Below are 26,049 nucleotides of genomic sequence, written 5' to 3' on the forward strand. Positions count from 1 at the left end.
CCTGCCAATGCCCTTTGGCAGATTCCGGTCAGAAGGGTCTGAACTGGGCAATCCCTAAAGTAGCCCGGTTGGAAATACCCAAATATGCATAGTTGTTGATGGATGGAAGGAGAAACAAAGTAATAATAATAATAATGGTATTTGTTAAGCGCTTACTATGTGCCAGGCACTGTACTAAGCGCTGGGGTGGATACAAGCTAATCGGGATGGACACAGTCCCTGTTCTACATGGGGTTTACATTCACAATCCTCTTTTTGTAGTTGAGTTAACTGAGGTCCAGAGAAGTGAAGTGACTTACCCAAGGTCACAAAGACAAGTGGTAGAATTGGGATTAGAACCCATGCAGGAGGTGATTAAGGTGCCCCTCTCGTTAGCGGAGGTCATGCTATGCCAGGCTCCCCACCCCCACTGCACCTCGCCAAACTGTCTGTGCCCCAACATTCAAAACACCAACTGTGTCTGGGTCTGTGGTTGCCCGATCCCACCTGCTTCCTCCGGGGTTGCCTAACTACCACAGGCCGGGCGAGGATGGTGTCTACATTCCATTCCAGAGGGGGCCACTCCAGGCGGGCTGAGAGATGCCCGCCGGAGCTCTCCAGGCTCTGTCCTCAGTGGGAGGCCTCAGGCTGCAGGGGGTTGGCCGGCCTCCAGACAGGGGCAGGTCGGAGCTCGAAGTTGGGCCTGACCGGCGCAGCGTCCTGGGAGAGAAGGCCGGGGGAGGACTGAGGGGGATCGGTATCCTGGACACAGGATTCTGGGATCTGTGTGGCCCTGAGAACACAGAACGGCTCCCTGGCTGGGGAAAGACCCAGGCCCGGGAGATGGTGATTGGGGAGGCAGATGCAAAGGGGGTTCAAGGTCAAGCCGATGAGGTCTAGAAAGATCTCCCTTCTTGTCAGGCCTTCAGCAGAAAGGACAGGGCATGGTCGAGCCTTGCTTCACAGCAGCCCCTGAGGCCATGCCAAAGTTGGCCTATACCAAAACCCGAAAACCCCCGACCCCATGACCTTATCACTTTGAGTCCCCAGAGAAACAAAGCAGGGATCCCAGCTGGCTCATGGAATATCCAGGGCAGCCCCCTGAGACTGAGACAGGCTGGGGACCAGGAGAAATTGCTGAAAATAAGCCCCTTCCACCTTGAAAAAGGCTCTTTGCTCATCAGAAGGGCAGAGTGTTTCAGCCTCCCCACACTGTGTCTATGAACTGCCTTCCCACACTATGTCTATGAACTGATGGAGTTCTCACCAGCTCAGAAGGACTTCATCTAGTGGGGAAAGAGTTTAATTCTCTCAGTATCACATAGTACTTTAGTCTGTAGAATGCCCATTTCCCTTCCCTTGGCTCATTCCCCCGCTGTGGTGGAGGTACATTGTGGACTTTCCCAACATGGCTATATTGATGGCTATTAAAATGCTTAGATGTTCAAGCCATGGGGGTGACGGTTCCCCCACAATTTGTTAAGCCGGACTGCCAGATCTGTTCATCCCACGTTTCACATCCCACCCTGCCTCCCAGCCCCTCTCAACATACCAGTCAAGCCTGGCTCCAAGGCCCTGTTGGTGCCCAAAAGACCCCGAAAGGAAAATGGAGACCAAACAGAGGAAAGGTGATGCAGTGGGTGACCGGGCAGAGAGGAGAGCATACGGGAACTCACCTGTGGAGGCCTTTTTCCAGGAAAGCTTTGTGGTGATGGAATGCCCATATTATACCTTTACAGTTAGGTGCTATTTAAATGGCCTGAATATGAATCTGCTCTTATAAATCAAGGTCCGAATTTTAGTTAACTCTGTACTCACTATTGTCTAGCCAAAGATAGATTCCTACAAAGTAAAGCAGCAGGGATAAGGGAATTTTAAAAGTAATCATTACAACAATAATAATAATAATGGCATTTATTAAGCGCTTACTATGTGCAAAGCACTGTTCTAAGCACTGGAGAGGTTACAAGATGATCAGGTTGTCCTACGTGGGGCTCAGTCTTAATCCCCATTTTACAGATGAGGCAACTGAGGCCCAGAGAAGTTAAGTGACTTGCCCAAAGTTACACAGCTGACGAGTGGTGGAACCGGGATTTGAACCCATGACCTCTGACTCCAAAGTCTGTGCTCTTTCCACTGAGCCATGCTGCATTACCATTGTTATTGCTACTACGGTAATGACTAAGCACCTATTAGGTTCCAGGCTCCACAGAAATACAAGATTATCAGATCAGATAAAATCCCTGTCCATACAGGACTCACAATCTAAGAGGCAGGTAGAGCAGGTTTTTTAATCTCCATTTTAAAGATGAGAAGACTCATTCATTCATTGATTCATTCAATCGTATTTATTGAGCGTTTACTGTGTGCAGAGCACTGTACTAAGCTCTTGGGAAGTACAAGTGGCAACATAAGGCACAGAGAGGTCAAGTGGCTTGCCCTAAGTCACATAGCAGGCAGAGGTGGGACTAGAGGAAAGAGCACAGGCGTGAGTCAGAAGTCATGGGTTCGAATTCCAGTTCCACCACTTGTCAGCTGTGTGACTTTAGGCAAGTCACTTCACTTCTCTGTGCCTCAGTTCCCTCATCTGTAAAATGGGGATGAAGACTATGAGCCCCATGTGGGACAACTTGACAACCTTGTATCGACCCCAACACTTAGAACAGTGCTTGGCACATTGTAAGTGCTTAACAAATGCCATCATCATCATCATCATCTCCTGACTCTCGGTCTCGGGCTCTTTCCAATCAGTCATGCCACCTCTCAGGATTCAATCAACAGTATTGATTGAACACTCACTGTGAGCAGAGCACTGTATTAAGCACTTGAGAAAGTACAATACAACAGAGTTGGTAGACATGTTCCCTGACTACCAGGAACTTTCAGTCTTGGGGGGAGAGAGACATTAATAAAAATAAACCAATTATGAATAGGTACACAAGTACTGTGGGGCTCAGGGCTGGGTGAATATCAAGTGTGAGTCCTATGTCTTCTCAATCTAAAATAAACACATTTTGAGTGAAGAGACAAAAATGAAGAAAACACGGGTCTCTTTTCTCCGGACAAAAGCCTGGATTTTAAGGAATTCTAAAGTCTGACTGGGAGAAAGTCAACCCATTGTTGCTTTAACAAAGGGTGGGAAACGGGGTGAGGGGAGTATCCCTGACATCCTAACAATTAGAGAGCATTTTCAGACATTTGACAAGGCTTCAGTCATTTTTATTAGCTATCCTAGGAGACACATAGTGTGGCCTCCTTGGTCCGGTTACACTGAGCCGGCTGGGAAAGTTGCAGAACTGGGATCTCAGCTCTGTCCTCCATGAGGTACTTTGTTTTCTGAAGTCTTTTTCTACCCTTCACCTGAGTCCTTAAAAGCCTCTCTGGGATCCCCTAGTCAACCTTTAGGACTAGTAGCAGTAGCAGTACTAGTATTAGTAACCTTTAGGAGTACTAGTTGTAGCAGTAGTAATAGTAGCAGTAGTAGTTGTAGTAACCCTCAGGAGTACTAATAATAATACTGTTGGTATTTGTTAAGCTCTTACTATGTGCCAAGCACTGTTCTAAGCACTGGGGGGATAGACGTGGTAGTAGCTGTAGTAACTTTTAGGAGTGCTACAAGTAGTAGTTCCCTCTCAAGTTCGCACCTGGAGAGTTTCCAGGACTCTACCAGACTTGGCTATGGGAGGGAGAGTCAAGCAGAGGCCTACCCATTCCATTCCTAGCTTGGCCAGTGGCTAGGCAGTGGAAGGCAATCTGCTACAAGTCAAAACTCACCCATGCTGGGCAGCAGAGGCATGGGGGAGAGAGTCGAGGGAGGAGACTCGAGTTGACAGCATGGAAGGCAGTCGTGGTAAACCACCCCTGTATTTTTACCAAGATAATTCTGTAATAATAATAATAATAATAATAATAATAATGGCATTTATTAAGCACTTACTATGTGCAAAGCACTGTTCTAAGCACTGGGGAGGTTACAAGGTGATCAGATTGTCCCACGTGGGGCGCACAGTCTTTATCCCCATTTTACAGATGAGGGAACTGAGGCCCAGAGAAGTTAAGTGACTTGCCCGAAGTCACACAGCTGACAAGTGGCGGGGCCGGGATTTGAACCCATGACCTCTGACTCCAAAGCCTGGGCTCTTTCCACTGAGCCACACTTCTCTATAGACACACTACCAGAACGATTTGTACTTCCCAAGCGCTTAGTACAGTGCTCTGCACACAGTAAGCGCTCAATAAATACGATTGAATGAATGAATGAATGAAAAATGGAGAGCAGGGTGTTCTGGGAGAGATGTGTCTGTGGGGTCACTATGGGTCAGAAACGACCCAATGGCATAAGACAATACTAGTAGTAGTAGTAGTAGTAGTAGTAGTAGTAGTAGTAGTAGTAGCTATAGTAACCTTTAAGAGTCCTGGAAGTAGTAGTAACCCTTAGGAATACCAGTAGTAGTAGTAGTTATAGTAGAAGTAATTGTAGAAACCTTTAGGAGTTCTAGACTGTGAGCCCGTTGTTAGGTAGGGACCGTCTCTATATGTTGCCAACTTGTACTTCCCAAGCGCTTAGTACAGTGCTTTGCACACAGTAAGTGCTCAATAAATACAATTGAATGAATAATAGTAGTCGTAGTAACCTTTAAGAGGAGGAGGAATAGTGTAGTAGTTGTAGCAGTAGGGATAGAAGTAATGATATTTACTAAGCACCGACTGGATGAGGTTGGACCATACTAAATGCCTAGGAAAGTACAACAGTTGCACAAGAGACATTCCCTGATCACAGAGAGTTTCCGCGCAATTTCCTTTTCTGCAGCTATTTCCATTTGACTCACCAAGGTACATTAAAGCGAAGGGTGTTACTCTGCGCATGTGAAATAAATGCATTTTGATGCAGATGCCTGAAGGTACTTGTCATCTTATGATAGCCCAGCTATCGCAGCTCATAATTGTTAATGTCTTAGGAAGAAACACAAGTGTTCATTCCTCATTTTCCTCACATTTAGACTCCAGGAGGATACCCCTGCCAAGCAAACACCCACCCTTAAGTACACGTTACCGTAAGGGTGGAGGAAATTAGAGGAAGCAAGGGAAGTGATCCAGGCATAGAAATTTCAATGTGTGTGAAGTTCTGATAAACAGCCTCCCCTCCATCACCTTCCAACTCTGTTTTCTCTGTGAGTCATACTGGCCACCTCAGCGGCCCTCCAAGTAGTCAGAATTTGGGGTCCAGTCACTCTGTGTCGGCTCCTGGAGAAGTCAACTCTGTTGCAGCGTACTCTCCCAAGTGCTTAGTCCAGTGCTCTGCCCAGAGTAAGCGCTCAATAAATACAACTGATTGATTGAAGTCACTCTGAAAGGTTATGGGTTCCAGGCAGAATGGTTCCAAGTCCGAAACCCTGAGGTCTGTACCCCTCCAGCCTTCCTCCTGCCCCACCTCCCGCCTTTCTTGCTGCAGACATGGGGAACTGGTTCTCTCCTTCCTCTTTGACTTGAAAGACTGTCAACACATTTGCCTTCCTGCAGTCTCCTTGCCTCTCCAGTTTTGGAGAGGACACAATCACTCATTCGTTTTTGGTCCTCAACAATCATGCATCTTAACTGTGTGGCTAAGTTGCTACCCCATGCCTTTCTTCTCACTCACCCCCTCTCAGTCCCAGCAAAAAAGGGAAGGAAGGGGGAAGACGATAGAAGCAACCGCAGCAACAACAGGGTACAACAAGCTAACCACCTGCATTCCTCCTGTTTGGGAGATGAGGATAAGTTCATGACCCCGCCTCTGCCTGAACTATCTGTATTTTAGCATGCAGGCAATGCCCACACATTGTTGAAATCGAGAAATAAACTCTGCTGATTACTGCTGGTCCTATTATTATGTGACCAACAATAAAATTCTTCCGAAGAGGTGGCTGTGTTTCTACGAAGCGTGAGGCAATCTTGGGACAGCTGGAATGCTGGGTGAGGCAGGCATGTCGGTCCCAGAGCTTTAGCGCAATGAGAATGATGGCTGTGTGGGAGCAAAGCATGAAACCAGGAAGGGGAGTGGGCTTGATTTGATCATCGAAAACTGACATAATCTTGTGGTCAGTGGCTTGTTGCACTGGGATCGCTAACGTTCCCCACTAAGGAGTCATAGAGAAGCAGCGTGGCTCAGTGGAAAGAGCATGGGCTTGGAAGCCAGAGGCCATTGGTTCTAATCCCGACTCCACCACTTGTCAGCTGTGTGGCTTTGGGCAAGTCACTTAACTTCTCTGGGCCTCAGTTACCTCATCTGGAAAATGGGGATTAAGACTGGGAGCCCCTCGTGGGACAACCTGATCACCTTGTCATCATCCCCCCAGTGCTTAGAACAGTGCTTCGCACATAGTAAGCACTTAACAAATGCCGTCATTATTATTATTATTATAAACATTACGTAGTTTGGAAGTTTGAAACTTAGCCAAGGGCCCTAGGGAACTCTGTCTCCTGCTGGCTTGTTCCAGCCTACCCAAGGTCTCAGAAAGGACCCTGTAGGGAGTGGGGGGATGGAGGCATGGTCAGGAGCCCCCCTGGGGACCCCTGCCCACCCTAAAGCCCACAGAAGTATTGGGGAAGATGGAGATGCTGCAGACTGATCTGGGGAAGGAGCATAATCGTCAGCACTCTAGAGAGGAAGAAGGAGGAGAATTTCTCCATGGATGAGGTGGTCCCGACAAGCCAGCAACTGGCACGGTCTACCGTGAAGCAGGCAGCTATTTCTGTCCCGTCCTAAAAATTTAATCAGTATTCAATTATTTCTTCTCGCTCCTTTACTGTCACTTTTCTTTGTTTCTGTGGGCTAGAATCATTTTCCCCATCATGTGGCTGAAGAAATTGAGGCAAGGAAAGGTGATCAGACCTTAATGAAAGAGCCAGGACGGGTCTGGGTTCCACCCACTAGGGACCCCATGTCTTTCAGAGAATGAGACTCCAGACACAAGTCAGCGGGGGGGAATGGTCATTCAATCCCAGCTCATCGCCCCAGGGTCAGCTGCCCACCCTCTCCCCCATCGATGTGCTATAGGGCAGCGACTCTCAGAGTTTCGCTGACCACAAGGAGAGAGCGGGAGGGGCTGCCTTCTGTGCAAAGCATATGGCTGTCATGAGTTTCACAAAGGGAAGAAAGGGGAAGGGGTAGATGTAAATAGGGAGCTTTCTTTCTTTAAAGTTCCAACTGCAACCCTGACACTCCCTCCACCTGTACAGACACATACAGGCTAAACTACAACTGGGAACTCCTGAGGGTCCCAGCAGCCAGCAGCCAATTCTCTGAGCTTGCTTGTAAGTATGTCAATGATATGTCCAGTCATTTTTTGAAGGTCAGTTTGTGGAACTGGGATCCTAGTCTCCACGACAAATTGCAGCCAGAGGAGGGACTCCCTTGAGGCTCCACACCGGTATACCCAGAGTTTCCCCCTTGTAGTCTGCTGCCACCATCCCACGAATGATCCTTAGGTTTGGCACCCTGGAAAGGTAAAGGAAACATTTGGAATTCAGTCTTTCAACCCTGCTCACTGCTGAGGCTTGAAAGAATTCCAAATGCTACCCTCCGGCAGGTTCCCTTAATCACTCCCCCCCCCACCCCAAACAAAATCTTACATGATTGCTCAGGAACCCTCTTTGGTTACAGACAGACAACTGGTGTTTATATAAGATTTCAGCAGCACCTGTGTCCCCAGTACAGTCCTGGAAAGTATCAATAAGGAATTGAAGTAGCACTTGGAATTCATCATAGCTAGTACCAGGAAAGCACAGTACAAACAGAATCTTAAACTAGATCCAAGGAATCCTGTCCCTGTCCTGGTATTTTTTTTCCTAATACCACTTATGTTTTTCCCAAAATTGATTTATTTGCATTAATGTCTCTCCCCATCTAGACTGCAGGCTCCTTGTGGGCAGGGAACACATCTACCAACTCTGTTATATTGTACCCCATGTTAGAACAGTGCTTGGCACATCGTAAGTGCTTATCAAATACCATCATTATTATTATTCTCCCAAGCCCTTAGTACAGTGCTCAGCACACAGTAAGCACTCAATATATGATTGATGGATTCCTAACTTAAACTGTGATTTCTGTCTTGTTGAAATCACTGTCATGTTCCCCTCAAGAGGGGAACATCTCTGTGGGCAAGCTACCCACAGGCCTGTCCTTGGTGGTTCCCCTAGAGAGCCACAGCCTCTAGGAATTCCTGGTGAATTCCAGCTTCCTTCCCTAGCAGAAGCCTGGCAGGGACTGAATCCCTTCAGGTCTCTGGGATTTGGGGCTCCCCTTTCCTCAGCCCCTCCTCCTTGCCCTGTTCTTTTCCTATGATTGGCTGGGCCCCAACTGTTGTCAACCAAGTAAATAACCGACATCTCACGTAAAACCGCTTTCTCTCTGGGAAATCAACCAATCAATTGTACTTATTAAGTGCTTACTAAGTGAACAGCACTCTACTGAGAGTTTGGGAGAATATAATACCACAGAGTTGGCAGTCACTTTCCCTGCCGACAGTGAGTTACAGTCTAAGAGAAGGGTCCCGGGGAGAAAGGAGTTTCTGGTCCACGAAGCTTCTGAGTCTCCCCGCTTTTCCACATGGCAGGTTAGCTAGCTGGATCATCGCGGAGCCCAGATGAAAACATTCCTCAATTCTGGGCCTTCTCCCACTCTAGACTGTAAGCTCGTTGTGGGCAGGGAATGTGTCTCCCGTGTGCTCAGTACAGTGTTTTGCACACAGTAAGTGCTCAATAAATATGATTGACTGACTGGCTTTTCCAGGTGAGGGCCATTTAGGTAGTGTGAACACACTCTGAGGGTTCCCATTGGCCTGTGGGAGACACCGGGGAGGGGGCCTCACTACAGTTGGGCAGGGGCAGGTTTTGTTACTGAATTCAGCAAAGCACGACTGGATGATGCCAGTTAAGGGCCCAGGTGCCAGCCACGGGGCAGCTCCCTCCGGCTGCCTCAGCTCCACCGTGGGGGTTTGACGGTCCATTGTCAACTGAGTGCCACCGATCGGAATGTGCATATGCTCCCGCCTTCTGGAAAACAGCACTGTGGGGATGGCAGGGGATTCGAACCAGGCTGCCACTGGATGTGTTGCTGCGAGCCAGAGGTGTACCCCTAGAATGGGAACCTTCCATGCCGGAACCCCCTGGGGCTGGGAAAGGAAGGTTTGAGCAGCAGGATGGTGGGGAGTTGTGAAGGGGTGTGGTTAGTCCCACACTTCCCCACTCTGGGTCCAGGATTCATTTTTGCTTCCTGCTGATCCATTCCACCTCAGCCAACTAGAAAGCTACGACCTAGTTGGAGTTGCCCAGATCTGTGAGCAAGAAGCAGAGCTCTGCCCAGACCCCAAGTCTGATGGACCAGTTGGTCCCACGTGCCTAGTGAGTGGCTATGCAGGAGCCCAATCCCATGAATCACCCTGTTCAGAGTTAAGTGAGACTGGGCAGCCCTGGTCACAGGAAAACCTTGTTCGAGAGTGTGGGTAGGCTCACTGAGGGCCTAGGGAACCACTGTCTCCAGTTCATGCATCTCCCCATTGGACTCACACCCCAAGCAGTTAGTACTCTGCACACAGTAAACACTCAATAAATGTGATTGATCAATTGATTGAGGCAGGGAGCAGGGAGGCTGCCACATGGTCAGGAAAATCTGGGAAAAGGGCTGCACAGGCCAGGGAACTGAAAAAGAAACGGAGACTCTCTTTCAGACTCTTTTCTCTGGGCTAAATCAATCAATAAATGGTATTTGTTGATCACTTCCTGTGTGTAGAGCACTGTACTAAGCGTTTGAGAGAGCACAATATAACAGAGTTGGTAGAAATGATCCTCGTCCACAAAGAGTTTACAGTCTAGAGCGAAGACTTACAGGTTAGCAGAAAATGAAGCCTCACTCATGGCATCATCCAAGCCTCTAAGGAGGGGAGAGGCACAGGCTGAGATTTTATGAGGATTTGGGAAAAACATGCCTGAACTGGAGCTAAGCACTTCACCTTCCCTGGGCAGCCCAAGGACATACAGTCTGTCTCGCCTGAAGAGTTTCTCAATCATTCTGCCTCTCATGGGTTTGTTTTTTTCTCCCCCTTCATTGATTTTTGCAAATGGAGCAGCGAAAAAATCTAAAAGAATTTCCTGCCTAGAAAGCAGATTGTCCCTTGTGGATTTTAAGTTATGTGTTCTGCTGTTCTCCTGTTGGAAGGCATAGGACCCTTTCTGATTTCTCGGACCATTGGTAGTGCCAATGTCGGGTATTCAAGCAACTGCAGGCTGGGTCCAGCACCCTCCTTGCACCAAAGTGCCTAAACTGTGGCACCTAAAGTTACAGCAGCTGCTTTTCATACTTAGGTGACACGTCATTTATTCTCCGAAGTCACACAAATCCACCCGGCACCCAAAGGGCACAGCCCAGCCAGCCTAACTGCAGTAAGAGCACGGGCCTGTGCGTCTGAGGACCTGGGTTCTAATCCCAGCACCGCTGCTTGTCTGCTGTATGATCTCGGGCAGGTAACTTAACTTCTCTGTGCCTCAGTTTCTTCATCGGTAGAGAAGCAGCATGGCTCAGTGGAAAGAGCACAGGCTTTGGAGTCAGAGCTCATGGGATCAAATCCCGACTACGCCAATTGTCAGCTATGTGGCTTTGGGCAAGTCACTTAACTTCTCTAGGCCTCAGTTCCCTCATCTGTAAAATGGGGATTAAGACTGTGAGCCCCACATGGGACAACCTGATCACCTTGTATCCCCCAGGCACTTAGAACAGTGCACATAGTAAGCGCTTAACAAATATCATCATTATTATCAGTAAAATGGGAATTAAGACTGTGAACCAAATGTGGGACAAAGACTGTGTCCAACCCAATTATCCTGTGTCTATCCCAGTGCTTAGTACAGTGCCAGATAAATAGTAAGCACTTGACAAATACCACAATTATCATTATTAATATTTAACTTCTCTGTGACTCAGTTACCTCATCTGTTAGATGGGGATTAAGACTGTGAGCCCCATGTGGGACGTGGACCTTGTACATCTTCTGTCTAACCCAGTGCTTAGTACAGTGTCTGACATAAAAGTGCTTAACAGATACCATTAAAATTTTAAAAAGTGAGCTAGTACTGTGAGGGAGGGTTATTTTAAGTTCTACACGGTTCCCCTTGAAACACCCCCATGGCTGGCTTTCAATTCCGACTTAAGGGTGCCCAGGGCCCAGGCTGTTCTCCTCAAAGAAGTATCTACCCCCAGCCCCGCGTCTTTCCCTCCCCTTCCAGCCATTGCTGGCTCAGATCTCTTCTCAACGGTTTTTTTGGGTGAAGAGAGAAAGGCAGGGACAGGCAGCTCTCCGTGATGCGGAGAGAAAGGAAGGATGGGACTCTGCAGACCACAGCAAGTCTATGAGACATAAGGGGAAAAGCTTAGCCATTAGACTGAAAGGAAGACTTATGAAAGTCAGATAGCTGCAAGTTGGACCATGGGCAGAAAAGGTGTGAAAACCATTCAAGACCTGCCCCCTTCTCTTCCTCCCGAACCAGCCAGCCTGGGAAATGCCCTTTGGCCAACTCTGCTCCTCGGTGGCAAGGAGAATTCATTTTCCTCACAGTCACAAACATTTTTTCCACCTTTAAAACATGGGCTGTTGGCAGTCCTGAGAGCCTCGGCCTGGGCAGAGCCAGCCCAGCTTGAGACGTCTTTGTGCCAGGCCGCTTGTCCACCTCCCCTGCGGTCTGCCAAGGCGGGCTGGTTGACCGGCTGACCGTCCGGGCACTGCTGGGAGTGCAGGAATCCCAGGGTCTGGCAGAAACTCACATGACGCCCATTAGCCGAGTGAGTCAGACAACCTGGGGCCATGGCTCCCACCACAGCCGGAGAAACTAGCTTTTGTGCTGGATGCTGAAAGGGGCACTTGTGTGGGCTGGTCCAGGGAATCTGGAGAGCGGGCAGAAAGGGGAGCACCAAGGGGGTTCGGAGCTGCAGATCTGGCTCCTGGTTAGTAGGGTGGCTGAAGTTGTGGTGGAAAATAATAATAACGATGGCATTTGCTAAGCACTTACTATGTGCAAAGCAGTGTTCTAAGTGCTGGGGAGGATACAAGGAGATCAGGTTGTCCCACGTGGGGCTCACAGTCTTAATCCGCATTTTACAGATGAGGTAACTGCTCAGCTCCACCACATGTCTGCTGTGTGACCTTGGGCAAGTCACTTCACTTCTCTGTGCCTCAGTTCCCACATCTGTAAAATAGGGATTGAAAACTGTGAGCTCCACGTGGGACAGGGACTCAGTCCAACTCAATTTGCTTGTATCCAGCTCAGTGCTTAGTACAGTGTCTGACACATAGTAAGTGCTTAACAAATACCATTATCATCATTCATTCATTCATTCATTCAATCGTATTTATTGAGTGCTTACTGTGTGCAGAGCACTGTACTAAGTGCTTGGGAAGTCCAAGTTGGCAACATATAGAGATGGTCCTTACCCAACAACAGGCTCACAGTCTAGAAGGCGGAGATTATTATTAAAATTATTGTTATTATCAGCCAAAAACAGAGGTGCAGCCCCAACCCGCTGGACTTTAAGGAGCTTTTGTTTTCTAAAGAGGACAGAGCCTTCGAGATGAGCACAGCAGCAGATGGAAGCCCGGCCAGGTCTGAGGAGGGGAAGGGAAGGGGCTGGGTTCCCCCTCGGTGATTCCCACCCGGTGACAGGCCATGGAAAGGTTATCTAGTGCAAGGGATTTAAAAAACACCATGTCCCAGCTGGGACTTTCAGAAGGGGAGGGGAGAGAGCACCACCACAAGCCCCCTGCCTTGGTTCTTCGAAGGCCTTATTAAACCCACCAGGCGGCAGGTCCCTGAGGTTGGGGGTTGCCCTGGGCACCCAATAAATACTACTGCTTGAATGACTAGAATGCAGATTCTCTGACTCTCAGGTTCTCTCCACTAGGCCACACTGCTTCTCCACTGGTAAGGATCAGTCTCCCCACAGAAACCGGCGTGAGAAGCAGCATGGCCTAGTGGAAAGGGCATGGGCCTCGGAGTCAAAGGATCGGGGTTTCAATCCTGGCTCCACCACTTTTCTGCTGTGTGATCTTGAGCAAGTCAGTTAACTTCTCTGGGCCTCAGTTCCCTCATCTGTAAAATGGGGATTCAATACCTGTTCTCCCTCCTATGTGGGACCTGATTATCCTGTATCTACCCCAGTGCTTAGTACAGTGCTTGACTCAGAGTAAGCACTTAAAAAATACCACTATTATTATTACTATTAATAATATCAACCAGACATGGTTCTAATCAAACCCAGGAAGGCACAACTACTGACAAACTCAGCTGGTAATCAGAGATTTTCACCTTTCCAAATGCAGAGGACCCCATGCTCAAGGGGCAAACAATCAATCAGTAGTATTTATTGAGCACTTACTTTTTGCAACTAAGTGCTTCGAAGAGTACTGTACTATAGAGTTGGTAGCCACGTTCCCTGTCCACAAAGAGCTTACAGTCTAGTGGGATGGCTCCATTTGGGATGGAGATCTCATCACTGCCACCCACGCGGGATTCCCAGTTCAAGCCACAGCTTGAGGTTGGCATCCCACCCCAGCCAGCCCGAGACAAGCCTAGTGCCATCCTGGGGCTGGGGGGCAGTCCCATAGCTGGCAGCCTCTCCCCAGAGCCAGAGGAAAGTGAAACAGGGTTACATAATAGTCCGTCTAGACATCCCCACCGTGAAATAGGCCACATCTTCCGCTTCTCCTTCGAAGGGATGTGGCCTGACCCAGGCCGGCCGGTTTCCCTCTCCCTCTCCCACAACCCCCAAGCTGGCCTCTGCGCTTCTCTGTGCATGATCTGGGAGCTTAAGTAGTGGTCAAATGGTGTCCCCTCCCTTGGCTCCCAGATGAAGGACCACCCCATGTTCAGTTCCCCCATTCTCTCTACCTCCTCTTTCCCTCACCCCCTACCCAGAGAGCTAGAAGGGCCTAGAGTTGTGAGCCTGGGCAACGTCCACCATAGCGAGTTCTGCATGGGCATAGGTCAGCCCATAGTCCTAGTGGACCCCTCAGCTCGTAGAAAGTGCTCAGTAAGTACTACTGATTGACTGACTGAAAAGGGAAATGGAAGAGAACAGAGCTGGACAGGCCACAGCCCTTCCCAACCCCTTCCCCCTCCCAGGCCTCTAAGGGCTGGGGGAAAATGGAAGCCGGGGGAGGAGCAGGGGAGGATGATGGGACCAGAGAGTAGGGATCGTTTTGACCAACTCTATTGCATTGTACTCTCCCAAGCGCTTTGTACAGAGCTCTGCACATCATATGTGCTCAATAAATAGTAGAGAGGCATCATGGCTAAGTGGAAAGAGTACGGGCTTGGGAGTCAGAGGTCATGGGTTCAAATCCCGGCTCTGCCGCTTGTCAGCTGTGTGACTTTGGGCAAGTCACTTAACTTCTCTGTGCCTCAGTTACTTCATCTGTAAGACTGTGAGCCCCACTTGGGACAATCTGATCACCTTGCATCCTCCCCAGTGCTTAGAACAGTGCTTTGCACATAGTAAGTGCTTAACAAATACCAAAATAATAATTATTATTATTATTACTGATTGACTGAAAGAGAGATCAGGTTGCCTAAGATTCGACTCTGGGGCTGGGCAGCCTCAATGCCTTGGGCACCATGGGCACCTTCTCTTGTACCTGTCCAGTAGGATGCATCGGAACTGAGCCAATTCCCTGCACAGCTTCAAGAAAGGAGCGTTCGGAACCAAACTTCCCAGAAGCGAGGAGAATTTATGGTGAGGGCTTCAGAAGTGACCAAGGTTCAGACAGACAAGGCCACTTTTCCCAAGCTCAAGATTAGAGGCTGAGAGTAATTTCCCCTTCTAAGCTTTAGCTCTATCGGGAATTTTGATGGTCGCATGTGCTGAAGTATAGATGAGGTATCTGTTAAGTGTTTACTCTGTGCTGAGCACTGGGATGCATAAGATACAATCAGATCAGATACAGTCCCTGTCCCAGATGGGGTTCACAGTCTAAGAGGGAGGGAGTCCTGGCCTTTAATCTCCATTTTACTGATGAGGTAACCAGGGAAGTTAAATGAATTGCCCAAGGTCACCAAGACGGCAAATGGCAGAGCTGTGATTAGAACCCAGGCCTCCCGACTTCCAGTCCTGCGCTCTTTCCACTAGACTCTGCTGTTTCTCATACTTTCAAAGGGAATCCCTTCATCTTTACTTTTATAGGATGACTGAAAATTTTTAGCTAGAATAAAAACGTTACCTACCATAGCATTGCCATCCTAAATAACATTTTAGGATCAAGCTGTCTCTTATTTTTAAATGGTATTTTTTAAGTGCTTACTATATGCCAAGCACTGTACTACGTGCTGGGATAGCTGCTTGTGGCACAGAACTGGGGAGTCTTTCCCCCAAAAACCAAATCTATCCAGAGTGGATTCTGGATAAATTGGCTAAACAAGTAAGACTTTTTTCCACAGACTGCCATTTCTAAGTGAACTACACAGCCCTGGGCCACAATTTTTTAAATTGGTACTTGTTAAGCATCCACTGTGTGTCAAGCGCTGTTCTAAGCACGGGGGTAGATGCAAATCAACTAGATCGACACAGTCCCTGTACCACATGGGGCACACAGTCTCAGTAGAAGGAAGAACAGATATTGAATTCCCATTTTACAGTTGAGGAAACTGAGGCACAGAGAAGTTAAGTGACTTGCCTATAACATACAGCGGGCAAATGGTGGAACCAGGATTAGACTTCCAGACCTGAGAGTGGCTCAATAGTTACCCTTGCTCCTTCAGCTCTTGTGCTCTGACCCAGAATTCCCAGCAATGGGGGCTTATCCAAAGCAACAAACACCACCGGTGGGCCTGCATCCACCCCCAGCCCCGAATCTGAGCCCCGGTCTATGCTTCTCTTATTCTCCACTGGCCCCAGTTCCATCTGGAACAAAGATGAGAACTCATCCCCAAACAAAACTGGTGGAAAATCCTGAATCCAGAGTCACTTATCATGGGCCAGGGATGGTCTCAATTCATCATGCCCCATTTAGTCTCCATATCCAAACTACCTTCCCCTTGATGACCACCCTCTCTACTGAATTCAACTCACTTGCTCCCCGTCCCTTCGTCAATCTCATACCACTAACCCACAGCCCTGAATCACTTCTGCAGTCTACCACCTTCACTCTTGTCCATGAGCCACAGAGCACTGCTGGCAGAAATCTAGATGTCAGGCCGACTTTATCCACTTCAAGTTTATCCTTGCGTGCCTTAACTCTGCCTTTGACCCCATGGCTTCCTCCAGTTACCACTCTATCTCTATCTCCCTCCTACCATTCCTCGTCAAACTCCTTGAGTGAGCTGTCCACACCCTCTGTCTCAAGTTCCTCTCCAATTCTCTCCTTGACCCTCTGTCCCCTTCACTCCACAGAAACAGCCCTCTCAAAGGTCACCAATGATCTCCTTCTTGCCAAATCCAATGGCTTCTATTCCATCCTAATCCTTGTCAAACTCTCAGCTGTCTTTGACACTGTCGACCACCCCCTTCTCCTAGAAACATTATCCAACCTCGGCTTCACTGACACTATCCTTCCTGGTTCTCCAACTATCTCTCTGGCTACTCATTCTCGGTCTCTATCGTGGGTTCCTCCTCTGCCTCCTACCCCCTAACTGTGGGAGTCCATCACGGTTCAGTTCTGGGTCCCCTTCAATTCTCCATCTACGCCCACTCCCTTGGAGAACGCATTCACTCATACGGCTTCAACTACCACCTCTATGTGGATGATACCCAAATCTACATCTCCAGCCCTGATCTCTCCCCTTCTCTGAAGTCTCGCATTCCCTCCTGCTTTCAAAACGTCTCTACTTGGGTGTCTTCCCATCACCTCAAACTTAATATGGCTAAAACTGAATTTCTTATATTCCCTCCCAAACCCTGTCCTCCCCTCATTTTCCCATTCCTCCTGTCTCACAAGCCCATAACCTTGGCATTGTCCTTGGCTTCTCTCTGTCATTCAACCCACATATTCAAGCCATCCCTAAATCCTGTCAGTTCTACCGTCACAACACAGCTAAAATCCACCCCATCCTCTCCATCCAAACCGCTACTACCTTAATACAAGCACTTATCCTCTCTTGCCTTGATTATTGTATCAGCCTCCTTACTGACCTCCATGCCTCCTGTCTCTCCCCACTCTAGTTTATAGTCCACTCTGCTACCCAGATAATTTTCCTGCAAGAACGTCCTGCAAGAACGTTTGTCCTACAAGCTCCGCCACTTGTCAGCTATATGACTTTGGGCAAGTCACTTAACTTCTCTGTGCCTCAGTTACCTCATCTGTAAAATGGGGACTAAGACTGTGAGTCCCACGTGGGACAACCTGATCACCTTGTATCCCCCCAGTGCTTAGAACAGTGCTTGGCACATAGTAAGTGCTTAGCAAATGTCATTATGATTACTATTATTTAGACCACGTTTCTCCGCTTCTCAAGAAACTTCAGTGGTTGCCCATCCACCTCCGCATCAAACAAAAAGTCTCAAAATTGGCTTTAAAATGCTCACAATCACCTTGACCATTCTTACCTCACCCACTACTTCCCTACTACAACCCAGACTGCCCACTTCATCCTTCTAATGCTAGCCTTCTCACTGTTCCTCAATCTCATCTAATCCACCACCGATCTCTCATCCACATCCTGCCTCTTGTCTGGAATACCCTCCCTCCTCATATCAGACAGACAAATCCTCCCCCAAAGGCACACCTCCTCCAAGAAGCCTTCCCTGACTAAGCCCTCCTCTTCTCCCACTTCCTTCTGCATCACCTTGACTAGCTCCCTCCATTCATCATCCCCTCCCAGGCCCACAGAACTTATGTATATATCTGTAATGTATTTATTTATTTATGCATATTAATACCTGTCTCCCCCTCTAGATTGTGAGCTCACTGTGGCAAGGAATGTGTCAGTTATTATATTGTACTCTCCCAAATGCATAGTACAGTGCTTTGCACACAGTAAGCGTGCAATAATTGCAATTGAATGAATGAATGAATGGATTTTAAGGAGCTGGGAAAGAGCATGACCTAGAGGATAGAGCACAAATCTGAGAATCAGAAGGATCTGGTTTCTAATTCTGGCTCTACTACTTCCCTGCTATGTGACCTTGGACAAGTCAATGAACTTTTCTGTGCCTCAATTACCTCCTCTGTAAAATGGTAAATATGACTGTGAGCCCCATATGGGACATGGCCTGCATCCAAATTGATTAGCTTGTATCTACCCCAGTGCTTAGAACAGTGTCTGGCATATAGTAAGTGCTTAACAAATACCTTAAATAAAGGAACTCAGTGCCACATGGGTTTGTCAGAGAAAGGTCTCAGTCAGCACTGGTGGGACACTGCCCTGGCGCCCCAGAGAGGCCCAGACCCAGGGCAGGGAAGCAGGGAAGTACCCCAGCCCATCTTTGGGAGGGGAGAGGGTCTGGGGAGCCACAGTGGGTAAGCTCAGCTCCTTGCCTATCAGCTGGGAACAGCTGGAAGCAACCAGGGAAGCGTTTGAGGTTTTCCTGTTTAACCGTTTCAGAATGCATTCTGGTCTTGGTCATATGCCCCTGCCCCCAACCCTCTTCGCGTCCCAGGCAATAAGTGGGGTAGCCAAGAGGGGAGGGAATCAGAGGAACTTTAATGGATCCAAAAGCTGAGCCCTTGTGCTTTGGTTTAGCACTGCAGAAACTTTCCCTCCAAGACAAACAGCCCATGCCCTCTGTACCCATCCAGGGACCAGACAGGCTGCTGTGCTACACGCTGAGGCCCTCCTGGGGCCACGCACAGCCCCCCACCTCCTCCAGCACCCCATCTTCCTCCTTCTGCTCCTCACTCACCACTGCTCCCTGGGTCAGGAGTGGCAACTGGTATGGAGAGGAGAAAGAAGAGGAGGGGGAGGAGGATTACCAATTTGTCTGGGGTGGTGCTGGGGGGAGATTGGCACTGTGCCACCCCCTGCACCCTGGTCACCCCCTTAACCCAGCCCTGCCTCGTTCCCTGTCTGGGCAGTGCCGGCACCAGTGAATCTGTTTTCTCCCTGTCCCGAATACTCCCTCAGTCCCTTGCAGGTTAGAAGATCAGCAGCCCCCACCCCAGGCCTTTCCCCACCAACCTAGCCTGTGGCAGAACCCCATCAGGGGGCACCTTGGAAAGCCCCTTGGGGCCATCATTCCCAAAACACTGTGCCGGAGTGAGCGGTGCTGCCGAAATCATATTTAATGTTAAGAAGAGGCATCTAAATAAATCCTAATGATGACAGAAACTTACATCAAGGAAGACCAAAGAGCCTTTCCTGCTCTTCTTTGGTAATTCCACCCTTTATGCATGCAAAAAATGCTGAAGAATACCCCGACAATGCCACATCCTGGCTCTCTGCACACACAGCCCCTGGCCAGGGTAGCCCCCTGCCTCCCCAGGCTGGTGAGAACCAGGGTAACTCCAAGGCAGAACATCTCATACACCCTTCCCCAGAGCCCACTGCGGGAGCCCTCGCTCTAAATCGAGTCCTCGCTGAGATTGGACAGGACGTTCCCAGCCAACCTACACTGAACCCCTGGGTTTTGGGTACAGCTAAAGGCAGAAGCAGCCACTCACAATCAATCAATCAATCAATCAGTAGCATTTAATTGAGCTCCCACTGTGTGCAGATCACCGTGCTAAGCGCTCGGGAGAGCTCAGTAAAACAGAGTTGGTAGACAGGTTCCCTGACCACAGCGAGCTAACGATGTAGAAGGGAAGACAGACATTATTGTAAATTTATAAAAACCTTACAGATACGTACCTTAGTGCTGTGGAGCTGAGGATGGGGTGAATACCAAATGTCCAAAGGGTTCAAATCCAAGTGCACAGTCGATGCAGAAGGGAGAGGGAGTGAGGCATAAAGACTCAGGGGCTCTGATCCTCCTTCCAAGCTGATGCCTAGGGTCCAGATCCTTCCTTCGGTAGATCTGTCTGCACTGCCTCCCCATCCCCCTAGATAAGACCCTCCTCACAGTTACCCGAGAAAGACCCCCATGCCCAAGCTAGAGAGAGGGGAGAGTCGAAATCCCATTTGCCAAACGTCCTCCGAAGCTTACACTTGTAATAATAATAATAATAATGGCATTTATTAAGCGCTTACTATGTGTAAAGCACTGTTCCAAGCACTGGGGAGGTTACAAGGTGATCAGGTTGCCCCATGGGGGGCTCACAGTCTTAATCCCCATTTTACAGATGAGGTCACTGAGGCACAGAGAAGTGAAGTGATTTGCCCAAAGTCACACAGCTAACAATTGGCGGAGCTGGGATTTGAACCCGTGACATCTGACTCCAAAGCCCGGTCTCTTTCCACGGAGCAGTGCATAGTACAGTGTCTGACACATAGCAAGCGCTTAACAAATACCATAATCATCATTACTATTATCATTATCCGGCCCCCAGATGAGTCCCGGGGGGCTCTGGGTCTCCGCTCCTTTGTTTCACAGAGTTCGTTGAAACCGCAAGAGCCCCTGAGCTTGATCTGGATCCGTTTTATTTCGGGGAAAGGGAAAAAACCGAAAACGGACGAGGGCGGCAGGTACCTGTGTCCAAGAAGGCGAGCACCGAGGCGAATGGGCTACCGTGGACCTCCTGAACCCGATTCTCCGGGGGATCCCAGGCTCGCTGCTACGGTGAAGGCAGGACTTCGGAGAGCGCTTGTCTGGAGAAAGAAGAACGGTGCACTCTCACTTAGCAGCCTGCCCAGTGTGTGAGTGTGTGTGTGAGGGGGGGTGTATTGGTGTGTGTCTGTGTGTATACGCGCGCATGCGTGTGTATATGTGTGCTTGTGTGCAGCGCTTACTCTCAGCTGGCTCTCTGCAAGGGAGGATGCACAATTAGTCAGACGCTGCTCCGGGTGGGAGGCAGGAGGGGAGGAGGAAGAGAGAAGCCTCTTTCCACTCTTTTGTTCAGAATGTGAATAGAAAGCAGTGAATCACAAACGGGGCTTTCAGAAAGGAGGCAGAGGGAGAGGGGACCCAAAGCAGTTTTCTCCTCACTCCCCTGGCCCCACTTCAGTGTATACTTCATTCTGCTGCCAGGATTATCTTTCTACAGAGACGTTCTGGGCATGTCACCCCCCACTTCATCATAAATCTCCAGTGGTTGCCTATCAACCTCCGTATCAAGCAAAAACTCCTCTCTACTGGCTTCAAAGCTCTCCTTCACCTTGCCCCCTCCTACCTTACCTCCCTTCTCTCCTTCTACAGCCCGACGCACACACTCCGCTCCTCTGGTGCTAACCTTCTTACTGGGCCTCCATCTCGCCTGTCTCACCGCCGACCCCTGGCCCACGTCCTACCTCTGGCTTAGAATGCCCTCCTTCTTCAAATCCGCCAAACAATCACATTGCCCCCTTCAAAGCCCTGCTGAAGGCTCACCTCCTCCAAGAGGCCTTCCCAGACTAAGTCCCCATTTCCTCAGCTCCCCCTCCCCTCCCCAACACCCCAACTCACTCCCTTTGCTCTACCCCACCTCCCCATCTCACAGCACTTATGTATTTATGTACCTATCTATAACTCTATTTATTTATATTAATGCCTGTTTACTTGTTTTGACATGTATATATCTATAATTCTATTTATTTATATTGATACTATCGATGCCTGTTTACTTCCTTCGATGTCTGTATCCTCCCTTCTAGACTGTAAGCCTGTTGTGGGAAGGGATTGTCACTCTTTATCGCTGAACTGTACTTTCCAAGCACTTAATACAGTGCTCTGCACACAGTAAGTGCTAAATACAATTGAATGAATGAATGAATAGCCCTCCCGCTCCCTGAGAGGGCTCCAGTGGATACCACTGGAGAAGTGGCGTGGCTCGGTGGAAAGAGCACGGGCTTTGGAGTCAGAGGTCATGGGTTCAAATCCCAGCTCCACCAACTATCAGCTGTGTGGCTTTGGGCAAGTCACTTAACTTCTCTGGGCCTCAGTTACCTCTTCTGTGAAATGGGGATTAAAATTGTGAGCCCCCCATGGGACAACCTGATCACCTTGTATCCCCCCAGCACTTAGAATAGTGCTTTGTACATAGTAAGCACTTTAAAAAAACAACGAAATATTATTATTATTATTATTATTATTATTATTATTATTATTATTACCAGGAATCCAGTCCAAAAACCTCAGCTTAAGGGAGAAGGCAAATTCTGTCCTATCCCAGGCGGATGGGACTGAGACTCAGAAGATAAACTAGGAGGCGTTCAGGTGGAAAGTCATTATTTTGGGGACTAAACAAGTCCACAGAATGGACCTCTCCCATGCCAACCTCTCCGAGACCCGTACTCCAATCTTGATGTTGCATGCTGGGGAGAGGGGACCTGATCTTAGACACCAGAGGCAGGGAATAACCATGAGCTCATCCGTCTGTTCCCTGGAGGGCAGAGTCAGAAGGTCCCTTCACGTGCACATTTCAATTTACCACGAGGGAGAAGCCGTAGGACTGGTCGGATGCTAGCTCTCTGGAAAAGCTTTTCTCATTCAGGATGAAAGTGGTGGTATTTGTTAAGTGCTTACTCTGTGCTAGACACTGTACTACGCACTGGGGTGGATGCAAGGAAATAGAGGTGGACACAGTCCCTGTCCCATGTGGGGCTCACAGTCTCAATCCCCATTTTACAGATGAGGTAACTGAGGCACAGAGAAGCAGCATGGTGCAGTGGGTAGAACTTGGGCCTTGGAGTAAGGGTCATGGCTTCTAATCCCCGCTCTGCAACTTGTCTCCTGTGTGACCTTGGGCAAGGCGCTTCACTTCTCTGGGCCTCAGTTACCTCTTCTGGAAAATGGGGATTGAGACTGTGAGCCCCACATGAGACAGGGACTGTGTCCAACTTAATTTACTTATATCCACCCAGCATTTAGTGCAATGCCTGGCACAAAGTAAGCGCTTAACAAATACCATCATTAAAGCAACTTGCCAAAGGTCATACAACAGACAAGCAGTGGAGCTGGGATTAGAACCCATGACCTTCTGACGCTCAGGCCAGTGCTCTATCCACTATGTCATGCTGCTTCTTATAATAATAATGATAACGATGGCATTTATTAAGCACTTACTATGTGCAAAGCACTGTTCTAACTTGTTTCTGCAGCTGCCTCGGAGTGCCCAGCCCTCCTCTGGCTCACCCTCAGCAGGGCTAACAAGGGCAGATCCATCAATTCATATTGTGGTTTCTTGGCACCCTCGTTTTTCACCGAACGCCCAAGCTCTGGGGAGACCTGGCTCACGCATCCTCCCAATGTCCCTGGAAATCAGCCAGGTGGACGGGGGAGGTCTTGCCCAAGGTCGAGCAGAGTTTCAGAGCATTCTTCTACAGCTGGCCTCCCAACTCTCCATCAAGGGCTTTGTACTAAAAAAAGGCACTTCTCCCACTCCTCTCCTCCCACCAGATAAGCTTCTCTGTCAACAAGACGGCTCTCCCTGGGTTCATTCACCTCAGAAAAGCAAGTAAGAGTTCAGAGGGAGAGAGAGGATCCAAAGCAATCAATCAATCATATTTATTCATCATCATCAATCGTATTTATTGAGCGCTTACTATGTGCAGAGCACTGTACTAAGTGCTTGGGAAGTACAAATTGGCAACATATAGAGACAGTCCCTACCCAACATTGGGCTCACAGTCTAAAAGGGGGAGACAGAGAACAAAACCAAACATACTAACAAAATAAAATAAATAGAATAGATACGTACAAGTAAAATAAATAAATAAACAAATAGAGTAATAAATATGTACAAACATATATACATATATACAGGTGCTGTGGGGAAGGGAAGGAGGTAAGATGGGGGAAGAGAGCTAGACAAAGCAGACACTTGAACTTCACTCTCCTCTGAGTGGGGACTTTGTTCCCTCTGCCGCCTTTACAGTCATCCAATTGGATCCACACAATTCCAAAGTCCAGTATTCCCATAGTCCAATTCCAAAACACAATATTGTTCCGGAGGCTGATACCTTAATGAGATTATTCATTTACATTAATCTCCGTCTCCTCTAAACTGTGAGCTTCTTGTGGGCAGGGAACATGTCTATCAGCTCTGCTGCATTGTATTCACTTAAGTACTTAGTACAGTGCTCTCTGCACAGTTAAGTGCTTAATAAATACCACTGATTGACTGGATTCATGAGATAGTTAATGCTCTGCTGGGCTCCTAACTGAATTAATAGAGTTTATGTGATTAAATTCAGCCCTATGCCAAGCTCTCCATTTCTTTTTTTCATCTTTTTTTTTTTAATGACCTATTCCTTCTTGGCACAGAGTAGGTGTTAGTAATGATCCTGTCTCATCCTTGCCACAGGCCTTCTGTCCTGGAGCTGGAGCTGACTGGCAAAAGCCCTTATTAGTAGGTGTTTTCTTTTTGAGGCCCATGACTGCATGTCTTCATAAATGTTGTGCAAAAGGAGGGTTTGAGTATGTGCAGAGTGTTAGTTTCTCACTGGCCTGGGGCTGATCTTTAAGTTAAATTCATGAAAGGGGCCTGCTAGAACAGATCCGTCTGCAATTTTGCTGGCTTCAAGTGCCCTCTGCCTGAAGAAAAAAATAAAAATAACTAAGCACTGGAGGAAGAGAGACAGACACCCAAAGGGGATTTCTCCACCTGCATCGCATTGCTGCAGGCTCAACTAAGATCCTCTGGATGGATGCCAGGCCTGAAATGGGGCTGGGGACTCCCTGCCATCAAAAGCATTTCTTGAAGTCTAAATATGAATATAAATATGATTGACTGACTGAGGCCCTGGCTTCCCCCACAGCAGTTTCAGCCCCTTCAGCCCCAGCTATGCCACCCAAATATGCTGTGCTCGCTCACTGTTCCAGTAAAAGCAGTCTTTTCCTTTTATCCCTGCCTTCAGGAGAAGCATAAGTCACAATCCTTGCCCTTGAGAGCTCACAGTCTAATGGGGAAGACAGTGAGTCCTAAATTGCTGAAAACACAGTAGATTAAAGAGGATCAGAATAGCTATATGTAGCTCTATAAATAATAAATAGGATCATCCAATATATAGAGAGCTGACATGATTGATAGCTGAGGTGATTCGTGATGAAAACTTATCCACGCACATAGATGTGGCTGAAAAGACCTAGACTGTACACTCATTCATTCATTCATTCAATCGTACTTATTGAGCGCTTACTGTGTGCAGAGCACTGTACTAAGCGCTTGGGAAGTACAAGTTGGCAACATATAGAGACAGTCCCTACCCAGCAACGGGCTCACAGTCTTGAAGGGGGAGGCAGACAACAAAACAAAACATATTAACAAAATAAAATAAATAGAATAGTAAATATGTACAAGATATCTCGTTGCGGCAACTCTATAACAACTCTATTGTAGTAGACTCTCCCCAGTGCTTAGAACAGTGCCTGGCACATAGTAAGTGCTTAACAAGTACCATTATTATTTTAATAGTATTCGTTAAGTGCTCACTATGTGCCAGGCATGGAACTGAGCACTGGCCTAGGTACAATCAGGAGGGACACAGTCCTATGTCTCACAGTCTTAATTCCCATTTTGCACATGAGGTAACTGAGGCACAGAGAGTTAAGTGACTTGCTCAAGATCACAAGGCAGACAAGTGATGGAGTCGGCATTAGAATGCAAGTCCTCTGACTCCCAGCTCTGTACTCTTTCCACTAAGCCACACTGCTTCTCCTTTGCCCACCCATTCCTCATGGGTTTAGTATGCTTCCTAGGTAGAAGAATTCAGTGAAAACATTAAGATCTGTTTTGCCACTGAGCCCTTTTGCTCGTTCTGGTTAGGAAACGTCTGCTAATCCTGTTGCATTATATGCTCCCAAGTGCTTAGTACAGTTCTCTGCACATAGTGTTTAACAAACATCACTGATTGTTTAACAAACACCGATTGACTAATTTTGCCTTGTATGGAGTTTTCTGAGTGTTGGCTGATGGATAACCTTTTTTTTAAAATCTAGAAAGTCCAAATCATTCTGCTACCACTGCAGAGCAGTTCAAAAGCAGCAAAGCCTAGTGGGAAAAGCATAGGCCTGCCACTCAGAGGACCTGGGTTCTAATC

At 48.2% G+C, this 26,049-nt stretch overlaps 1 protein-coding gene and 1 non-coding gene across 4 annotated transcripts in view; one reads left to right on the forward strand and one right to left on the reverse strand.

The window, feature by feature from the left end:
• ADGRG1 (adhesion G protein-coupled receptor G1) overlaps positions 1 to 26,049 on the reverse strand; it is a 67,076-nt gene that overhangs the window by 28,674 nt on the left and 12,353 nt on the right. For 2 of the 3 annotated variants that reach the window (XM_038754039.1, XM_038754038.1), the window contains exon 2: positions 20,564 to 20,682. The gene's annotated coding sequence lies outside the window, so the exon portion shown is untranslated. Of the gene's footprint in view, positions 1 to 20,563; positions 20,683 to 20,823; positions 20,963 to 26,049 lie in introns of those variants that run through there. The other variant, XM_038754040.1, reaches the window with a different exon arrangement.
• On the forward strand, positions 3,606 to 3,743 carry LOC119935481. The gene has a single exon (XR_005453362.1). It is a non-coding gene; the product is annotated as a small nucleolar RNA SNORA7 (small nucleolar RNA).

This window comes from Tachyglossus aculeatus, chromosome 11 (assembly GCF_015852505.1).
Source record: "Tachyglossus aculeatus isolate mTacAcu1 chromosome 11, mTacAcu1.pri, whole genome shotgun sequence".
Lineage (NCBI taxonomy): Eukaryota > Metazoa > Chordata > Mammalia > Monotremata > Tachyglossidae > Tachyglossus > Tachyglossus aculeatus.